Below are 22457 nucleotides of genomic sequence, written 5' to 3'. Positions count from 1 at the left end.
TGACAAATGCAAAAATAACAGTTGATGGACAGAATGCAGACCAATGTCATACATTCACACCAGTACAGAGATCTGGGCCTAAATCCATAGTTTTTTTGCTTACCATGCCATTCCAGTTTGAACCCAGCCATATACAAATCAGTCATGACCCTGTGCCTCATGGGAACAGTCCAGCCCGAACTGCCAAGCCAGGTCCTCCCTGGACTGGAACCAAGCATCCTAGGACCGGTTTCGGGGTTTCATCCCTCTTCGGCCAGGATAGCTTGATTCCAGTGGCATGGAGAGCACGGGACTAACTTCTGAGCATACCCGTCCCACTCGGGGTGACAAATGCAAAAGTAACGTGAGTCACTTGCTCACTTTGCCACTGGATTCAAGCAAGCCTGGCTGAAGACTTCTGAAATGCCAGAAACCGGTCCTAGGAAGCTTGTGGTCCAGGGAAGGCATGGCTTGGCAGTTCGGGCTGGACTGTTCCCTTGAGGCACAGGGTCAGACTGATTTGCATATAGCCATGTCTGAACTGGGGTGACAGAGTGGGCTAAAGAACGGTGATGGATCAAACCCAGATCTGTTGACTGGGTGTTAGTGTTTGATTGGTTCTGATGCTCCGTCCATCACCACCCCCTTTTGTACCACCTTGCTGCCTCACCCACCTGCACAATAAGGTAGTGTCACTCTCCGCGACCAAACTACGGGGGAAGTGGATGGGGATAACGAGTTAGGGGTGTATTAGCGAAGTTAATATGTTGTATTTGAATGAATTTATCCAACTACAAACCTATCTGTATAATGTAGCATTTTATGTTATGAATGGTTTTGTGGTACAGTGGTTTTTATTGCACGATAATCGCTAGAACTCAGGCTTGAGCCCGTGCCATATGGGAAGGGTTTTGTTTTGGACATTAAAGAGTCGTGCACTAGTAAATTTGAGAAATGTCCTGTGTTGTGTGGTAAGGGAAGGCACCTTGTATACAGCAGTTGCATTTTCATTTTTAGTAAACATAATGGATGTGCTGCCATTTGTGCATACAGTGGATGCACTATGAGCAGTGAAAAAGGGGAAGCACCACCATTGATGAATAAGGCAGCTGTGCCATCACCAGCGAATAAGGAGGAGGCACCCCCATTAGGGCTATATTTATGTAGAAGTAACACAGCGCAGCAAGTTACCTTGCTGCGTGATAGAGAAAGGAAAGGATTGCGGCATATTTAACACAATACAGTGCATTCCTGACTTATCCTAGCACTGACGCACAATGTGCTGCCTAGTGCTAATGCAGGAACCCTTGTACAATGGTGCAAGGCTGACTGCGTTGCAGGAAGGATTATTTTTGTGCAGGAAGGGACACCTTCCTGTAAAAAAACAATCCTGAGAGGCATTTTCCTCTTTCTAGAATGCAGCCCACATAGAAAGAGGAGAAATAAAGATATTTCTCTTCGTTATGCCTCCCCTGGGAAAGCATAGCATTTTGGTGCATCCCCAGGTTTACCAGTAATGGTAAATCTGGGAATGTGCAAAATCCATGGGTGTTGGGTGGGAACACCCCCGCTTCACCCAAGGAACGCCTCCCTGGGGCAGAGTAACGCAGCGATTTGCGCTACGTCCTGTTACTCTCGATTTATCAAGCTATGCAGGGCTTGATAAATCGCATCTTCGGGGGTTGCGTTGCTTTTACACCACATTGTGTGATGCAAAAGGAATGCAACCCCTTGATAAACATGGCCATTATTATATTAAGCAGATACACAGCCATTAGTGCCCTTCTTACTATTTAGCTATATCAATGCCTCCCCTGACCTATTCAAGAGAGGAGCTACTGGAGGTAGGAATCAACACTATCAGTCCTGAATGCGAAGGCAGACTCCGCCTGGATAATGGAGGCCATACCAGCATCTGTCCCCATTGTAACTGGGCTATAATTCAGCCCCAGAGAAGATTAGCTCCAACCAGCCCTTTTCTAGAAGAGCAGCGAACAACTAATGCACAGATTCCTAGGGAAGGAAAGCAAAATGAAATAGGGCAAGGGGCCATCTTTCAAGGCCTGATCGATCTCTAAACATGCCACAGAAGTCTGGGATCTGCTAGATGACCGGAAACCAGACATCTGCTTTTTCACAGAGACATGACTACATTCATATTCATCTCCCTCCCTTGCTATTGCCTTCCCTGCGGATTATACGGTAGTGAGACTGGACAGATCAGGCAAAAGGGGAGGAGGTCTGGCTATAGCTACCCACCCAACTCTGCACATAAAAATCTTGGATTCCATCTTATCTCCCAGCATGGAATTGATGATATTCTCAATGGAACCCAACAAAGGCTTCAAGGTGGTGGGTGCCGTAGTTTACCACCCCCCGGGTGAAAGTAAGAAATCCTTCTGTGCATCGTTATTGGAAATCCTTGCCCCTTATGCTATGCAATCAGAACACTTTCTTCTCGTAGGGGATTTTAATCACCACCTAGATATTATCTCCAATACTGACACTGCAGACTTGTTAGCAGCGATGGAATCACTGGATCTCTCGCCCAGAAACTGTAGTTCGACACACACAGTGGGACATACACTTGACAACATCTTTACGAATATGCATAATCTTATAACCGATTCACCTCAAGCATTAGGTTGGTCCGACCACCTGGCCTTAGGGTTTTCTTTCACTACCCCTAAACGACCTCCCCAGCCTCAAGCACGCAGGAGTGCCCGCAGACTATGGAGGAAAGTCACACCAAAAGTAATTGGTGCGGTATTTTCTCCTCCGTCACTCAGTGACTGCAATGACAGTAACACAGCCCTGAATATGTTGGAGACAGCCATAACAGCAGCCTTTGACACCATCGCCCGATCAAGGTAGCTACTGTCCGCAACAGGTTCACCCCAGCTCCATGGTACTCAGAAAGTTAGAAGGCTGAGAAAGCCTCTTGTAGAGTCAGAGAACGTAAATGGAGGAAATCAAAATCAGAGGAAGACAGGCGAGCCTATAACGTAGCACATAGGACGTAGCTAAAGAATTGTAATATTGCCAGGAGAACATATTTAGCCACTCGATTCGACGAGGCAAAGTGCTCCTCCAAAGAGCTCTTTAGGATTCTTAGATTTCACCGCTCCCAGAGCTAATAACTCTTCCTGCCCTCCCACGCAGGGGCTATGTGATGAGCTAGCCACACATTTTAGACCGAAGATTGATAAAATCTACGACTCCTTTGAGCAGGAAGTGGAGATTAGAGAAGTAACATCGGTCCCGGATAACCCTCTCCCCCCCAGACTTGAGACTTTCACAGCCATTACCTCTGAGCAGGTCTCATCACTGCTGATACTCACTAAATCAGGCTCCCAGTTAGATGTGGCTCCCCCCACATCATCTCAGATCTGGCAATGGAGTTGGCAAATCCTATTATGGAAATCTGCAATCTGTCATTAGAGACCTCCTCCTTCCCATCAAAATGGAAGAAGGCTTATATTAAACCACTACCTAAGAAAGCATCAGCGGACCCCGCTGATTTACAAAACTATAGACCCATCTCTCTTCTTCCTTGTTGCTCAAAAATAATGGAAACCTTGATTAACCGACAACTTTCAGACTATCTGGAACTTCATAGTTTACTTGACCCCTCGCACTCAGGCTTCCGTGCTGGTTATAGCACCGAGTCTGCCTTAACCGACTCGATTAGGATGCTGTTAGACGAGGGAACGCCGACAATGTTAGTCCTCTTAGATCTGTCGGCAGCCTTTGACACCATCTCTCACAGGGGGTACCACAGGGTTCCATCCTAAGCACCACCCTGTTCAATATCTGTTTGTCCTCCCTGGCCACCATTATTAGATCTTGCGGTTTCCAAACCATCTCCTATGCGGACGACACACAGGTGATAGTCCCCATAGAGAAAGACCCCGGTGTGACCAGAGATAGATTTAAGATCTGTATGCTAAAAATAGCCACATGGATGAGCAAGAACTTCCTACAGCTTAACTCCAACAAAACCGAGATCTTACTGTTTGGGAAAGCCATGGAGTTATGGACAGAGGAGTGGCGGCCAGCGGAAGTAGGAGAAGCTCCCACCCCAAAGAAATGGGCGAAGAACCTGGGCATTGCAATTGATAACAGCCTCTCTATGGAGGAGCATGTTAAGATCTTATTAGGCAAGTGCTAAGAAAGACCTTCCCTTGGATCCCTCTATCTACCAGAAGGGTCCTGATACAGGCGCTTCTAGTCAGTAGACTGGATTACGGAAATGCTCTACTGGTAGGGATTAGGGAAGATTTGCTTTCAAGGCTGCAAACACTGCTGCACGCTTGTTATTGAATAAACCAGCACAAACTCCATCTCTACTCTTGCTGAGAGAGTTGCATTGGCTCCCCATCAGGAAAAGAGCAGTTTTCAAACTCTTATGCCTAGTGTTTAAATCTCTCCATGGGCTAGGTCCAATATACCTAACTAAGAAACTAGAATGGTATATTCCGGCTCGCCAGCTAAGATCAAGTGGTCATAAGCTTCTTTGCACTCGGAGAATCAAGAAAGTTAAGATGAGAGGCCATGCCTTTTCCCATCTTGCCCCCAAGTACTGGAACAATCTGCCAGAGGACCTGCTGGCTTGTCCCAGTCTGGTTCTCTTTAAGAAACTTCTTAAAACCTGGCTGTTTTAATAAGCATTTCCCACACTTGGTTGTCTGCTACCCTTTCGCCGAGAGATCCCCTCGGGGATGATTTGTGCACTCTATAAATAATAATAAAAGATGGTCAGGCAACTATCACCGGTCTCGCTTGCATCACACCCTGGAGGGAAGAAGAAGGCACAGACAACCTACCAACAAGACGAGTCCACGTCAGAGGACGAAGGAGAGACATACCTAATCTCGTTTACCCAGGCCCTGAAGAGCCGAAGGTGACCCCAACCTCGCTGCATAGTACAGGTTGCAGGGACAGAGGTCAATGCGGTAATCGACACCGGTGCCTCAGTAACGGTAATGGGAATCCGACAGCATAACAAGTTAAGACCCATACCAGAGCTGAGACCGTTGAAGGCACAGATCTTTGCATGGAAGCGACTCGCCACTACCCCTCTGAGGTAAAATGACCATGCCAGTGCAGTCAGAAGACATCGAGAACACCATTGATATTCATGTCATCAACCAGGAAGTGGACACGCTGCTCAGTAGCCATGGAGCTGAAGACCTGGGTCTGGTGATGTTTGCTAAAGGGATACAAGCAGACCAGACGGAAGAACTACTGAGCCAGTCGGAAACCTTTTCAAAGGACTAGGGAAGATAAAGAGAACCCCCATCTGTCTGCACATAGACCCTACCGTCCCACCACCAGCCCTACGACACCGGAGAATTCAGTTCCACCTACGGCCTCTGGTAGAGGAAGAATTGCAGAAACTCGAAGACCAAGGGGTCATAGAGAAAGTATCTGGGCCCACGCCATGAGTATCACCCATGGTGATTGCGGAAAAGCCTCGCCAACCAGGGAAGATCAGACTTTGCATTGACATGCGCCTTCCCAACAAGGCCATATGGCGTGAGCGCCACATAACGCTGACCATGGACGACATCGTGGCCGACCTGTGCGGATCCAGATGGTTTTCGAAGCTGGACCTGAACGCGGGCTACCACCAAGTAGCCCTTGCCAAAGACAGCAGGTACATCACAACGTTCAGCACACACCTAGGTCTCCGGAGGTACAAACAGCTGAATTTCTGAATATTCTCTGCTGCGGAAATATTCCAGAACGCTGTCAAAGAAATCCTGGTAGGGTTACCTGGCCTCCTCAACGTAAGTGATGACATACTCATCCACTCCAAGACAGCAAAGATCACTACCGGCACGTGAGAGCCACACTAAAGAGACTCCTAGGCCACGGCGTCACCCTCCACAGAGAGAAGTGTCTGCTGTTCCAACAAAAGATAGAATTCTTCGGATACATTTTCACCCAAGAAGGCATAAAGGTCGACCCACGGAAATCCCAAGCAATCAAGACCGCAGCTGCTCCAGTCTCTGTGGCGGAAATACGCAGCTTCCTGGGAATAGCCACTTACTGGTGACGTTTCATTCTGGACCTAGCAACTCTTGCAGAGCCTCTCCGAAACCTCACCAGGGCAGTCGCCATGTGGCAGTGGGGTCTCGCTGAAGAAATAGCGTTCCAAGCTGTCAAGAAAGCCCTTCTCGATCATACCACGCTGGTATAATTCGATCCAGCAAAGAAGACGGAAATATTAGTAGATGCCAGCCCCGTAGGCCTAGGGGCCGTCGTCACTTGGGATCAAGAGCCAGGACGATGGGCTGCCTTAGCATACGCCAGCAAAGCACTATCCCGACTGAAAAGCGATACTCTCAAATCGAGAAGGAGACCCTGGCCATCCGATGGGGATGCAGACATTTTCACCTATACATATGCGGACACCCATTCACTGTGGTCACGGATCACCAACCGCTAGTATCACTCTTCAAAGGCTCTGCGCCCCAACTGCCGCCACGCATCGAGAGGTGGGCTATCGGGCTCCAGCACTATGACATTGCCGTTTACCGGCCCGGCGCCAAGAACCCGGCCAATTTCCTGTCCCAACACCTAGACACAACAGGAGAAAGCGAAGAAGAACCCAGCGACAACAACACGGAGGCACACCTGGACATGATTCCCTTTGTCCAGTTTCGCGCTAGAGCAGGGCAGGTAGCCCCTGAACCGGTTTGAGCTGGCATATGCACAGAGGAGCCTACTGCTCCCCCAGTACAGGACTTCAAAGCACTCTAGGAGTGCACCCACCCAGCCCCAATACACTAAGTCCTGTCTGGAAGGTGGTGACACCTCCCTGTGACAGGATGCCTATTGTTGGGCCTCCTCCACTGCGAGTTTCAGTCAGCAGCAGGAGGGCAGCCCAGTGTCTGTGCTGGTGGCATCCATTTTCTGATGCCAGGGCTCTTTCAGATTTCTACCGTGTTTCCACAGTGGGTACATGTCGTCCCCTCTAGAAGGGTGGGATCATACTCCCACACCAGTTACTGGTGTGGGGGTATGATTCCAAGTTGTTTGACATCAAACACAACATGTTTTGATGCAGTCATTCCAAAGTTAGTATTTACCGGGAGGTTATAATGCACTTAAGATTATATGGTTTAACCGCATCCACAAACAGCCACAGAGAATAGACTCTGCCAGCATGCAGAGGAACCCCCTCACATTGTAAACCAAGCACCCTGCCCTCAGGATTGATAGGGCCTGCCTTAGGGGTGACTGATCTGTTTATATGTGTGTGTATGATGAGATATAGGAACCTATACATCAGTGAGGAGTGCTAACACTACCTCACCCATGCTGCAGTAGCAGGCCTGTGGTGTCAGATTTAGTCTGCTTCCCAGGGGTGGCATAATACATGCTTCAGCCCCTGGTAGGCCTGTGAAGTATCTATGCCCTTGGTACCTAAGGTACCATATACTAGGGGCTCATAAAGTACCACAGTATCCAATCACTAGTGCATCTAATATGCGCTCCAAGTTGTTTAGAGAGAACAGAGAGACTGGGGCCCTGATTAGCAGGGACCCAGCCAGACTATAGCCAGAAACCAGTGTTAACATCAGAAAAAAAGTGGGGGCGACATAAGTGCAGATCATACTCTCCTACACAACCCCCCCCCCCCCCCCAAATGCAGGGACACTAAACTAACCTTGACCAGTTGAGTCTTCGTGTTCTAAGTGGAAATACCTTGAGAGTCCATCTGCATTGGCATGTTGGGACCCAGGTCTATGTTCCACTGTATAGTCCATCCCCTGTAGGGAAATGGACCACCTTAGCAGTTTAGGATTTTCACCTTTCATCTGTTTGAGCCATAGGAGGGGCTTGTGGTCAGTCTGAACTATGAAGTGAGTGCCAAACAAGTATGGCCTCAGCTTCTTCAGGGCTCACACCACAGCAAAGGCCTCCCTCTCTATAGCTGACCAACGTTTCTCTCTAGGGGTCAGCCTTCTGCTTATAAAAGCTACTGGCTGGCCTTGACCTTCATCATTCAGTTGAGACAGTACAGCTCCCACACCCAGCTCAGAAGCATCTGTTTGGACAATGAACTTTTTTGTGTAGTCTGGACTCTGTAAGATGTGGTCAGTGCACATGGCCTGCTTTAGGTCATCAAATGCCTTTTGACAGCTATCTGTCCACTGAACCTTTTTTGGCATTTTCTTTGAGGTAAGATCATTTAAGGGGGTCACTATAGATCCATATCCCTTAACAAACCTGTTATAGTACCCAGTCAGGCCTAAAAAGGCTCTCACCTGTGTCTGGGTGGTTGGACCTACCCATTCCATTATGGTTTGGATTTCGCTCTGCAATGGTTGAACCTGGCCTCCACCTACAAGGTGGCCCAGGTACACAACCTGACTCAGCCCTATCTGGCACTTAGTGGCCTTGATAGTGAGGCCTGCTTTTTGCAGGGCCTCCAAAACATTTCTGAGGTGGACCAGGTGATCCTGCCAGGTGGAACTAAAGACAGCAATATAATCTAGATAAGCTGAGCAATACGTTTCCATACCTATCAGAACTTTGTTCACCAACCTCTGAAAAGTGTCAGGTGCATTTTTCAAACCAAAGGGCATCACCACAAAGTGGTAGTGCCCACCAGGGGTTGAAAATGCTGTTTTGGCCTTGGCATCATCAGCTAACTTGATTTGCCAGTAGCCAGCTGTTAGGTCAAAGTATCAATGAGCTCATCTGCCCTGGGAATTGGATAGGCAATAGTCCTGGTGACTGCATTGAGGTCTCTGTAGTCTACACAAAACCTCATTTCTTTCTTACCGCCCTGGGTATGAGGTTTAGGTACAAGGACTACTGGACTAGCCCAAGGGCTATCTGAAGGCTCAATCACACCTAGTTCCAACATTTTCTGGACTTCAGTCCTGATACAGTCCCTGACATGGTCAGGTTGCCTGTAGATTTTACTCTTGACAGGCAGACTGTCTCCAGTGTCCACCTCATGGGTGCACCAGGAAGTCTGACTAGGGGTCAGGCTAAACATATGTCTGAACTGCTGCAGAACTTGTCTGCACTCAGTTTGCTGATGGTCAGTGAGGCTGCTTGCCAAAGCAACCCCATCTACTGACCCATCATCAGGGTTCTGTGAGAGCAGGTCAGGGAGAGGGTCACTCTCCTCCTCCTGTTCCTCATCAGTTGCCATGAGCAAGCCCATGTCAGCCCTGTCAACATATGGCTTTAATCTGTTGACATGGAGCACCCTAAGGGGGCTCCTGGGAGTTCCAAGATCCACCAAGTAGGTGACTTCTCCCTTTTTCTCAACAATTGTATGGGGGCCACTCCACTTGTCTTTGAGAGCTGCTGGGGCCACAGGCTCCAACACCCACACTTTCTGTCCTGGCTGATAGACAGTCAGTAAAGCCTTTTGGTCATGCCAAGCTTTTTGTAGTTTTTGCCTAGCCTCCAGGTTTTTGGTTGCCTTCTTCATGTATTCAGCCATCTGGGAGCAGAGACCAAGTACATAGTCCATCACATCCTGTTTGGGACGTTTGAGAGGTAACTCCCAGCCCTCCTTCACCAAACATAATGGACCTCTTACAGGGTGCCCAAACAGAAGTTAAAAAGGGCTGTAGCCAACCCCCTTCTGTGGAACCTTGCTGTATACAAACAGAAGGCAGGGAAGTAAAAGGTCCCATTTTCGCCTAAGCTTTTCTGGGAGGCCTTTAATCATTCCCTTTAGGGTTTTCTTGAACCTTTCAACTAACCCATTGCATTGTGGGTGATAGGGAGTAGCGAACTTGTAGTTTACACCACACTCCTTCCACATTGCTTTTAAATACCCTGACATGAAGTTTGTAACTGTCAGATATAACCTCCTTAGGGAAACCCACTCTGGAGAAAACTCCAATGAGGGCTCTTGCCACCACAGGGGCTGTGGTGGTCCTGAGGGGAATTGCTTCTGGGTACCTGGTGGCATGATCCACTACCACCAGGATAAACCTGTGCCCAGATGCTGTTGGATGGTCAAGGGGGCCAATAATGTAAATCCCTACCCTTTCAAAGGGTACCCCCACCACAGGTAGTGGTATCAGGGGGGCCTTTGTTGTGCCGCCTGACTTGCCACTGGCTTGGCAAGTGACACAGGAGCAACAAAACTTCTTGGTGTCCTCTTACATGTGTGGCCAATGAAAATGTGGAACAAGCCTATCCCAGGTCTTGTTTTGGCCCAAGTGTCCTGCCAATGGGATATCATGTGCTAGGGTCAAGAGGAACCCCCTAAACCTCTGAGGTATTACCAACCTCCTGGTGGCTCCAGGGGTAGGATCTCTAGCCTCAGAATATAGGAGTCCCTCATCCCAATAAACTTTATGGGACCCACTAGCACTCTCAGCAGCAGCCTGCTGTCTGAGGGGTTCAAGAGAGGGGCAGCACTGTTGCTCCTTACTCGGATCTTCCCTGGAAGGTCCCCCTGCCCCCAAGAACTCAACCTGATCAAGCTCAAGTCCCTCTGGGGCAGTTCCTTCTTCAGGATCTGCTTCTCCTCCCTCGGGAGGGAAATCTGAGATCTGCGACAGAGGGGATGGCACTGCCTTAACCCTACTGCTCCTCCTCTTGGGTAGAATCTGGTCCATAGTTTCAGGATCCAGAGCTGGTTCAGCTTTATGCATTTTGGCCTGTGACCTAGTCACAGCAAATACCTCTGCAGGTATGCCCAACATCTCAGCATGAGTCCATAACTTTACTTCAGACCAGGCTGAAGTCTCTAGATCATTGCCCAATAGACATTCGACAGGGAGGTCTGCACTGACTACTACCTTCTTGAGGCCAGTTACCCCTCCCCAGGAGAAATTCACAACTGCCAGACTATGGTTGGTCCTGACATTGCTTGCATTGGTAACCTGGTACATTTCACCCAGGATGATCTGCTCAGGGTCCACCAGATCCTCTGCCACCATGGTGACATTAGCACCTGTGTCCCTGAATGCCAAAGCAGGTTTGCCATTTATTACGGGCTGCTGTTTGTATTTTCCCAGATTACTGGGGCTCACTAGGAAGGACATATATATGTCTCCCTCACAAACCAGCAATGCCTGAGTGGGTACTCTGACTAGGCCAGAGTCCACTTCAGAACCCAGGGTCAACCCTACTACACCCTTATTCTGATTAACACCTCCACCAGTAGCTGCACTAGGGGGAACAGTTGCCTTAGGGGCAAGAGTGGTGGTGGTTTGGTGTTAGTACAATCAGAAGTCCAGTGCCCTTTCTGTTTACAGAATTTGCACCAGGGCTTCTTTTGGCCTTTTCCCTTTGTAGAAGACTCCTGGTCTTTTGACTTATCCCCACCATTCTCTGAGCCTTTAGGATCCTGCTTCTTAGTGTCACCCCCTTGGTTCTGGGTTTTCTGCCTCACCCTGGTTCTGACTCATGTGTCTGCCGCCTTTCCCAATTCTTGGGGAGAGATCAGATCAGAGTCTATCAAGTATTGATGCAACAACTGGTTTTGGCTATTATTAAGGATCTGTTCTCTCATCATAAGATTATATAATCCCTTAAAATCAGTAACTCTACTACCAGCCAGCCAACCATCCAGAGCCTTGGTTGCACAATCAACAAAGTCAGTCCAGTCCTGATTCTGTGCTTTTTGGGTGTCTCTGAACTTCAACCTGTACTGTTCAGTGGTTAAGCCAAACCCATCTATTAATGCACTTTTCAGGACATCATAATCATCAGCATCCTCTTCTCTAACAGTGAGGAGATTGTCTCTACCTTTATTTGAAAAGGAGAGCCACAAGATTGCTGCCCACTGTTTCTGGGGGACCTGTTGTACTTTACAGGCCCTCTCCATAGCAGTTATCCACTTGTGGATATCATCCCCACTCTGGTAGGGAGGAACAACCTTGAGCAGGTTCCTATGGTCTGGGATATAATCTCTGGTTCTAGGGACACTGTTGCTGCCACCAGGGGTTTCTAACCCCTCTTTCCTAGAAGCTCTCTGGAGCTCCAAGGATTCTTTATCTAATGCCAACTGCTTGTCCTTAAGGGCAAATCTTGCTTCCTCATACTGTAGCAGTTTGTACATTCTTTCAGTGGAGGTCTCTCTTCTATGAGCTTCTCTGATGAACAGATTCTCTTCCAGAGTGATATGAGTGGTCAGATTCCCTTGAAGGGAACCTAACCCTATCTTCTACTCTGTCAGTTCTCTTAGGGAGAATTCCTCTATTCTGTTCAGACCCTTCTGGATCTGGCCCTTCAATCACAGAATCCTGGTCATCATGATTTTCATCATCTGACCCAGACACTGTAATTGACCCACTCCCTAATTCAGATCTGTTAGCTCCTAGAGCCAACCTAAGATCATCTGTTGTTAGCAGATCTATCAGGCCTAGTGTGGAGGGACTCTGTCCTAGCTTCAGGTGTCTTGCAACACACATGGCCTTCAGGTCAAAGAAGGTCATGTCCTTATACTGAGGCTGAGTGGACCCACTGGCTCCACCCTTTGAGGACATTCTAGTGTTGTGCAGTGTTGTACTACCTACACTAGTTTGTGGCCTTCTGATCCTAGCTTGAGCTGTAGCAAGGGTGTGCTATCCCTTCACAAACAGCTCTAAGTTCAGTAGAACTTATTGATACTAAGCTTGACTTTATATGTACCTTGAGTACCTTTAGTGGTTTTCAGTTAGTAATTCAAATAGAGATTTTCTGGTAAAACAATGGCAAGCTGGAATCCCACACGCTGCCCACCAGTGTGAGAAGTTGGCCTGGCATTTGCTGGTCACTAGTTATAGTGGCCACCTTGCACCAGTCCAATTCGACTCTTATGTTAGATAGGTTTAAGACAACCTTTTAAAGAAAGCTATCCTAGTGGTAGCTGTGGAGAGCAGCCATCAGGCTAAGTCTCAGAGGAATGTAAAGCACCTTGTTTTACCTTATAATCTCTTGCATTACCAAATGAAAGGACACCACACAGGTATATATATCAAATATATATGTATTTATTTCTAGACACACTCTACTAATCTCTTTATGAGATTAGAAGTCAGGAACATATGCAAATATCAACGTTTCACAATAAGTTAAGCACAAATATGGCTGGGGCCCTAGGGGCGTACCAGACCATATACTAAAAAAGAGGTTTAGGAAAGTCGACTTGCAAGGGGACAAGGCCTAGGGCCTGTAGAATCACTGGGGCTTCACTAATCCACCCAAGGCAGGTAAGTAAAAGACCCACGGGAGACACGTGCAGTGTGAGAACACAGCCGCGGGTTCCCTATTGATTTCAATGGAGCAAGTTGCGGTTGGATTTTTTAAGTTTAAGGGTACTTCTAGGAGGTCTACAAGCAAGTCACTTACAAGGTAAGTAGTTCGAGAGCCAACACCCACAGGAGCACTGGAGTGCACGAGTTACCTCACCCAGGGAAGCCGGGTGCATAGGTGTTTTTTGGTGTCGGGTCACGTCGTCGTTTTCTATGGAAGCCGAAGATGATTTGCTGCTTGTGTAGACTAAAGAAGTGTCCGGTGGAATCCAAGGCTGGATTCAAAATGAAGAAGACCTGAAAGCAGAAGGGACAGTGTTCACAGTCACTTGCCAGTGACCCGGGGCCAGGAAGATGGATGCCCACGGAAGTTGGGTGATTTCAGGTGATCAAGGGTGTTTTGACTCTTCAGCCACGAGGTCCAGGAGGCGTTGAGGACTACCAGGAGCTGGATTCGGCGTGTCCCACGAAGTCTGCAGCTTACTGAGGTGTCGGCACCCGGATTGGAGCCAACAAGCCTTGGCAACAGCAAGTCTCGTGGAAATTGAAGAAAGTCAGCGGTGCAGACCAGCAAGGTCTGAGGGACTCACCCAGCGAGGGTAAGTGAGGGCAGGCCTGGAGCAACCAGGGGAGCCCTTTGGTTTGATTAAAGTCTTCAGGGGACCGACAAGCCAAGGGGCAAGGGATCGTGAAGACGCCTCATGAGGATTCACTTCACAGGAGCCCGCGGTCACTCGGAACGAGGTAGGCCTCTGATTTTCGAGGGAAATCCTGCTGGAGGCTTGGTGTGGGCGTATGATTCCAAGTTGTTTGACACCAAACACGACATGTTTTGATGCAGTCATTCCAAAGTTAGAATTTACCGGGAGGTTATAATGCACTTAAGAGTATATGGTTTAACCGCATCCACAAACAGCCACTGAGAATAGACTCTGCCAGATGCAGAGGGGTCCTGCTCATGCAGAGGCACCGCCTCACATTGTAAACCAAGCACCCTGCCCTCAGGATTAATAGGGCCTGCCTTAGGTGTGACTGATAGGTTTATATGTGTGTGTATGGTGAGATATAGGAACCTATACCTCAGTGAGGAGTGCTAACACTACCTCACCCAGGCTGCAGTAGCAGGCCTGTGGTGTCAGATTTAGTCTGCTTCCCAGGGGTGGCATAATACATGCTGCAGCCCCTGGTAGGCCTGTGAAGTACCTATGCCCTTGGTACCTAAGGTACCATATACTAGGGGCTCATAAGGTACCACAGTATCCAATCACTAGTGCATCTAATGTGCACTCCAAGTTATTTAGAGAGAACAGAGAGACTGGGGCCCTGATTAGCAGGGACCCAGCCAGACTATAGCCAGAAACCAGTGTTAACATCAGAAAAAAAGTGGGGGCAACATAAGTGCAGATCCTACTCTCCTACAGACAGCTACTCAAAGTACCCAGTAGTTGAAGTTGTACAGTCAACCGCCTTCCTGCATATCGGCCCTGCTCTAGAGAAAATATTCGGCCTGTTCGGATGTCCAGATGCACTCCGCAGTGACATGGGCCCCCATTTCAAGGACACAAGTTCCGTGAGTTAATGCACCACCACGGTATCCGGCACGGCGCATCACCCCACAATGGCCCCAAGCCAATGGGGAGATTGAACGCCTCATGAGGACAATAAACAAAACCCTCCACATCGCCTTGACAGAGCAAGGCAAGCCAGAACATGAACTGCAAAGGTTCCTGCGGGAGTACCGAAGCACGCCGCACTAGCACCCTGGGTGCTAATGTTTCACGGCACCCGCCGAGACGGCCTCCCCACTGCGCCTGGGTGGTCTCTCCCCCTGCCCCCCATTTGACGAAAGAGGCGCCTTCAGGAGGAGGGAACAGCACAACAACACATCAGTTGACTGGGGTGAGTGCTTGCAATGTTCAACACTCCGTCCACCATCCCCTTTGGTTTTGCTTTGTTTGCCCTAAGTTGGCAGGGTATGCCCAGACGTGGGTCCCTTGCTCACTTTGCCACTGGATTCAAGCTAGCCTGCCTGATGACGGCTGATTAGCCAGAAATCGGTCCCAGCATGCTTGTTTCCGGTCCAGGGAAGACCTGGCTTGGCAGTTCGGGCTGGACTGTTCCCATGAGGCACAGGGTCAGACTGATTTGCATATGGTCATGTCTGAACTGGGGTGGCGGAGTGAGCTAAAGAATGATTATGGATTAAACCCAGATTAGTTGACTGGGGAGGAGTACTTGCAATGTTCAACACTCCCTTCATGATCCCCTTTGATAGCGCAACAACACTGCCAGCCAAGCTTGAAGAGCTGCGATTCGCCAATTACAGCAAGGAGACACTGTCATCATGAAAGACAGGAGACCTGGGGGGTAATTCTGGACCAGGTATGAACAAGGGTACTGGACAGTGGTCAACACACAAGGGACCCTGGTGACTGCAGGCGAAACAGTAACCTGCAACATCTCATGGTTCAAACGGGTGGACAGGCCCCACCTCACCCCTGCTGTTGCAGACCACGCAGAGGAGCCTGAGGCCAGACCAGGTGAACCCCAAGCAGCTGACGACCACTGTCCTGAGGTGATTCCGATACCGGCAAGTCCGGAAGCCCCCGGTGAAACCCCCAGCCTACCTCCAGGACCCAGCACACCGGTCCCTGCTCCCACCATCAGCCGGGGCCCTGCCAGGTATGCCCTAAGGGGAAATTCTCTGCCGGGCACTCACCTGAGGGACTTTTCCTGCCAAGTAGGTGAATTATGAGACTCTTGAGATCCAGTCAAAACTGAGTTGAGATGGGATGTGACGGTTAGCGCACCGGCATTTATCGCTGGCGTGCGCTAATTAATCACTGCCCCTGCACTCACTCCGGCCAGCGTGAGCACGTGTATAAAATAAAGATGGGCGGAGCCACGAGACAGTCCGCGCCACACGACAATACCGAGTGTGTGTGTCTTATTTGCACGGCGCGCTAGTTAGGCCTAGCGCGAGCCTCCGTGTCGGGAGGGAGGCATCGCCACCCACATTCATCACACCAGTCATGGTCAGATGCATACCTCATTGCTTGGGCATGTCAGCACTTCTACGACCCGCCCCATACCTATTGCCCTTTACTTTTTCAGGCTCATCCTTCCTTCTTCCTTCTTTTTACCTGCCTGCAACTTCTGAGACCACCACTAATCCCCTAATTGACGAAGGAGGCCTCCCACCGCCTGATGCCACGTGTGCTTTCAGTGCTCAGATCTGCCCCCCCAATAGTCAGCTGTTCATCCCGGACTCAACTCTTTTCCGTTCACAAACATTTGTTTGCCTCGAGGCTTCGGAGCTCTGTGCCACCCTCAGCTAGTTCAAAGGTAAGAAAGTGAAAGGGAGAGTGTCTTTCAGCACCACAACAGCGGCGTAACAGGAGCTGCTCGTATGTGAGTTCAATTAAAATGTGAGAGACAGCTACAACTTCGCCTAGTAGTGCACAATAAGGTATGTGCCAATAAATATTTACAAAGCCTGTGTTATTGAGTAATGCAATTCTGCTAATTATAATAAATACATGCAGTGCTTTGATGTGAAGTGTGAGACTGTTCCACCTACGTTTTAGGAGTGGTGTACGAGAGGGCTCGACATCCGGCTCTTTCTGTCAATTTCTGGAATGTGTGTAAATAGGAGTTCAGCTGAGTGGTGGGCACGTTCAGTGTGGCCGGGGACGCTGTAACTAAAAGCAGCACTGTGTCCTTGTGTAAATATGTAACTGCTGCTCATAGATAGCGCTCACATACCCTTGGGTCAACTTCCCGCTATATAGATATATAAACATGCGCTCTCACGTGCAGGCTGAACCAAACACACAACCAAAACATTTGTCAATATACCAAACACAATATCCTTGGAATCATCCGCAATTGCCCCCAGTCTACCAAGCAACTCCACCACCTCAACAACAAGCATTGGCATAGCCAATAGGTCTCGCCTTTGGGACCTTAGAAGTGTTTAGCCATGCAACACTTGATGTTGCTGCACCAAGGATATTGTGCTGGATAACTAAACACTTATAAGGTCCAAAGGCGAGACCAATGCTTGTTTCACTAGACAGCTGGGTGACACAGTTTTGTTCACTCAAAAAGTGTGAACGGGACGGTAGAGAACTCTTTCCTCTGAGTGCGCCCTGATGTGTCCACCCACTGATCCTAAAATTAAATTCTGCAGGAATCTCATGATTTCCTGATACGCACAACGCGCCGGAGAAAGAGAAAAATCCCTACTGCTGACTGATGCTCCATGCCACGCGAGACCCCGAACCTCTGAGGCTAATTAGGTAAGGTTAGCACCAAGAGTTTTCGGTTTCTGTAGCTGGGCTGGAGGAAAGTAGGAAAGTCAAAAAAGGCTCACACGTTTTTTTTTTAACTGTAGTTTTATGTGCGCATTTGTATTGTCAAGGGGAACGAAACCCATTTTTCTTGAAGCTAAACTTCTTCAGAACTATTTTTTACTTTACGTATGAATATATGTGACACAATGTATTGCAAAAGTTATGATTTTCGTACAAATTCTCCTAAATGAAAAACGTATTTCATGCTCTGGGAAGTTGCAAAGTTTTCTGTTTGCTTTTCGTGAAGGCTGCAAAAAAGGAAATACAATATGGACAGCCGTAGCTATTACCCAGCACCTTGCCTTCTTTTGACATGTTCATTCAGCCATGTCATGATAGGAACTAGAGACAGTCTGGGATCTCCACAGCTGGCGACCGACCCACTGAGCTATCTTATGGGAAGGGCACTTAAGGAGCTCGGTTCATGGTGCCAGGCCAAATTTAACCTCGGCCTTGTGTTTGCGGGGCAGCAGGAAGGGAGGGGGACGAAAAGCTCACATTTCATCAAAACATACCAAAAGCGTGCACATGTCTAATTTCAACGGGTTAATCAAGTGTCTTTTGTGCAGCCGGACCTGGTGTTTGTTTGCATTAGGGCACCTGTCCTATTTTTAGAACCCAGGCCTTGGGGATGAATGCACGCGCACCTCCATCAAACTATATTAGATGTGTGGACCCGCGCGGTGAGTTTATTTTTATAAAGAGCCGTCCGATTAACCAGGAAGCGGTCACAAGTGAGGTGAGGGCTGGTGGCATTTTTCTTTTTTTAATATTTCTACTGTATATGCATTCCAGACCCCAAAATACACCCAGGGGAAAAGGCAGGGGCAGCTGAGCCCCTGCCCCGCTGTCTGGCCGAGGCCACTCACGGAAGATGAAAGGCTGAGCAAAGCTACAGCAGGAAGGGCTGCAAATAGCCCCAATTTAAGGGAAGATTGTTCGAAAAATATTTGTGTGTGGATTGGGCAACCTGTGGTGATTGTTAGAGGATATTGCAACAGCATGGGGGCATTGGCGTGATTTCTTGAGCTTTCAAGAAAGACAAGCAATGGCGCGAAAGTGAAAGTAATTAGGCCAGTGATGCAGAGGAAGAGATAAGAAAGGCAGATGGCGGCGCTTTATGCCAGGAAAGGCTTGTGGGTAGCACTTTGAAAAGCCCCTTACTAAAAGTCGAGCAGCAGCGCATGCGCTGCTCTAGCTCGACCTAAAAATTCTCACTAACACCTATAAACCATAGGTATGGTCAGTACTCCTGAACAATTTTCTCAGTTATATCATATAATATAACATCCTCCTTTTCACAGTTAGCAGCCTAGCCCAAATAAATGAGTACCAATCATGTGACTGGCATACATTTGTTCACCTCCTTCCCTCAAACCCACCCCAAACCATCGACCTTATTTTACTCTCTTCCACCCATCCGCCCTATATAATTCCTTCAGCCCACCTACCCTTCCTTCCTTTTTCTCTCTCTCCTCCTTATTCCCTCTTTCCTCCATTCCTTATTGCCCTCCTTAATCACTCTTACTTCTTTCATTCCTACCTTCCTTATCTACCTTCATTCCTAACCCTCCCTCCTTTTCCCACTCTTCATTACTTCCCCCATCTCTTTCCCCTTCCCCGATTCCTCTTTCCTTCAAACCCTTCCTTCCTATTTACTTCCTCTGTCCCTTTTGCCTAACTTCCTCTCTGCCTCCCCATTGTTGTTCATTACCACGTTTCCTCCTTCTTGCCTATCTTAATCCCTCTCTTCACTCCTTAATCCTATACCCAGCCTTTTTTCCTCAACCCTTATTTTAACTTCTTATTCCAGTCACTCATATCTTGCCCTTCCGCCTTTCACTAAGTCCTTTTTTTCTTTTTGCTTTCTCTCCCATCTTTTTTTCCTCTCCCTCACTCCGTGCTTCCCTCCCTTCCTTCCTCTCACTTCCGCTCATCTTTCCTCCCTTCCTTCCCCCTTTCTTCCCTTTCTTCCCTTCTCTATTACATTGCTCTTTCACTCAACACACAGTTCCATGCCACACAATTCCATGCCACACAATTCAACTCCACACATTTCCATTCCACACCACATAATTCACCAGCAAACCACATAATTCAATAACACAATTACATAACACCACGTACCTCCAATCCAAGAAATTGAGCTCCATACCAGCCCTGGGCGTAGTTTGCCAAGTTTTGCTACGCGGAACTCCGTGAAGTTACAATCCAAGGGGGGCGCTAGAGGGCGCACGGCGAGATGGCCGCTTGCTAAGACGGCTCCGCCGGTCGGGAACATGAAACAGAGTAAATGAGCGACATGCGGGAGTCCTAGCGGAATGAAAAAGTAATCCTATGGCGTCAGTACGTCTGGGCATGCTTTGACATAGCTGTGGTGAACTGCAGATACAGAGGAAAGGTGACGAAAAGCGACTTGAACTCTGAGCCCGCTCTACCGGATCGGAGTCAGGCAAGATGGCGGCACCCGGCGCGGCTTCAAGGCTGAGATAAGCCCGTCGATCGTGTGCCGAAAGAGCGGATATGATGAGAGCACTGGTAATGGCAGCCCCCTGGGTGCGGTGACAGTCGCTGGCGAGGATCCCTGGCAGTGGCCCCAAGAACAATTGCGGGTGAGAGCGCAGCAGTGAGAGTAGCGCTGGAAGCAAAATGGCGCCCGCCATTGCGGCGACAGAAGAAACAAGACAGTGAGCGTGAGCGCGAATGAGCACGGCTGGCCTGGGGGACAAGTTGCGCACTTGAAACGAGGATGCTGCACGACATGAGAGTGGCGACAATTGCTGTTGTTCTTGCGTAAGGTCGACCATAGCGCCGAACTGCACACGGAAGATACCGGGCTGCTGCACGGCTGAAACGGGCAGATCTGGGGAGCACCAATCAGGCGGACGGGAGGAGCCAACTGGCAAGCTGTGCAATGGGTGAGTGAGAAGACGACCAGAGCAAGAAGCCCAACTGTCTTGGGAGCATTGGCGGGGCCGGAGGTACAGCGAAGAGACATCGTGTGGGGCGCAGTGGCGTTGATCAGGAAACGGGCAGTGCCGTGAAGCGGTAGTGAAAGGTCCGTGGCAGCACCGTGTAAGGTGCAGTACACGTGTGGAGTGGCAAGACGGGCATGTGACACGGACCGTCGTAATGGGAAAACACGACAGAGTCTAGTCAAAATTGCACTTTGAAGCAAAAAAGTCCACGAAAGGAGGGTCGGAGGCGTCTGAGGAAGGTTTGGAGGCCGCGCAGGCGACACCAGTGGGTATGGAAGGCGCCCTGCTGCAGGATATTCATGGCAAGCTGGACTCCATTACACTGCGGGTTGACAATATGGCGGCTAAGCTGGATGGGCACGGGGAGCGACTGGTGGAAGCTGAGACCCGTATATCAGCGGTGGAAGATGAATCACACGCCACGGCCCGAAAATGTACAGGCATGGAAAGGCTGCTAGATGTTATTAAAAACAAGGCGGAGCATTTGGAGGCGCGTTCCCGCCGCAATAACGTACGAATCGCGGGTATTCCGGAATCCACGAACATAGCAAAAATGGAAACCTATGTAGAGGAACTGATCAGGAACGTGTTTGGAACGGAGGCCCTCTCAACCATCTTCCTGGTGGAACGCGCACACAGAACACTAGCCTCGAGACCAAAGCCTGGCATGCCTCCGAGACCTGTAGTGGCGCGGGTCATGAATTATAGGGACCGCGATGCCATCCTCCGCATGGCCCGGGAAAAGCGCATGGTTAGCTACCAGGGAAACGAGCTGGAGTTCTACCCGGACTTCACGGTGTCAGTACAGATGGCGCGTAAAGAATTCAATCCGGTCAAAAAGAAGCTACGAGAGTTGCATATTGTATATGCTATGCTTTATCCAGCGCGACTGAAGGTAACATACGATGGGAAAGCGACGCTTCTCCAGACGCCTAAGGATGCACAAGACTTTGTCAAGAAGATCACTACTAGGCGTAAGGTGCAAAGGCGCATGGATCAAGGCAGAGACTCGGACTGAGGGCTGCTATGAGGGAAGGTAACATATATGGGATTGCGGCAATGGATAGCTGCTACTGTGGCATGTGCAGCGGGGATTGCGCTGGGCGCTGCCGTTGATGTGCCAGGAGTGACGGTTGTGAGAGGATGGCTATTACAGTACGCGCTCTGAACGATGGTACATGCATGGGGGTGCGGGTAGCCTATGCCTCTCCTCTGGTAGATAAGTTTTTATATCCCGCAAGATTCAGGACACGCGACCCTGTGGGTTGGGTGAAGGGAGGACTGCTGGGATTGGTGGAACAGATGCCACTATGGCACAATGTATATCGAGACACTATATGAAAAGCCAGTATTGGGGTATGTGCTTGCTGTTCTGACTATGCAGAGCTACACTGGGATTTCGCATGTATACCGAATGGGTAACCGACCACATTCATTAGATTGGATGGAGTTGTGCGCACTTGGTGGATCCCCCACGCGGGTGTTCCCCAAACCAAGTTAGGTTCTGATGTTGCATTGTAATGGGAATTGTCTTTGGCAGAGTTGGGTTGCTGAAGTGGGTGGGGGGTGGCTGGGAGGGAGTTGGGGATTGTTCCGTTGGTCATGGTACGAAAGATGCGTTAAAGACGAACGGGGTGGTATTGGGGCACATACTCAGAAGGGGAATGTCCGGGTTGCATGCAGCGGCGGTCGCTGTCAGCCAGTTGGCGTAGCAGTACGAGACAACCAGATAAGAGATGGGTGACAGTACGTTACATAGTAAACAGCTGTCATTATTGACATGGAATGTGCGAGGGCTGAACAATCCCAAGAAAATAAGGCAAGTATTGGCATACTTAGACCGTCATCACATTGATTTTGCTCTGCTGCAGGAGATGCACCTCAAACCCGCGGCAACTGTGTCTATTGGGAGCAAA

Source organism: Triturus cristatus, chromosome 4_2 (genome assembly GCF_964204655.1).
Source record: "Triturus cristatus chromosome 4_2, aTriCri1.1, whole genome shotgun sequence".
Taxonomy (NCBI): domain Eukaryota; kingdom Metazoa; phylum Chordata; class Amphibia; order Caudata; family Salamandridae; genus Triturus; species Triturus cristatus.
This window is presented reverse-complemented; position numbering follows the sequence as displayed.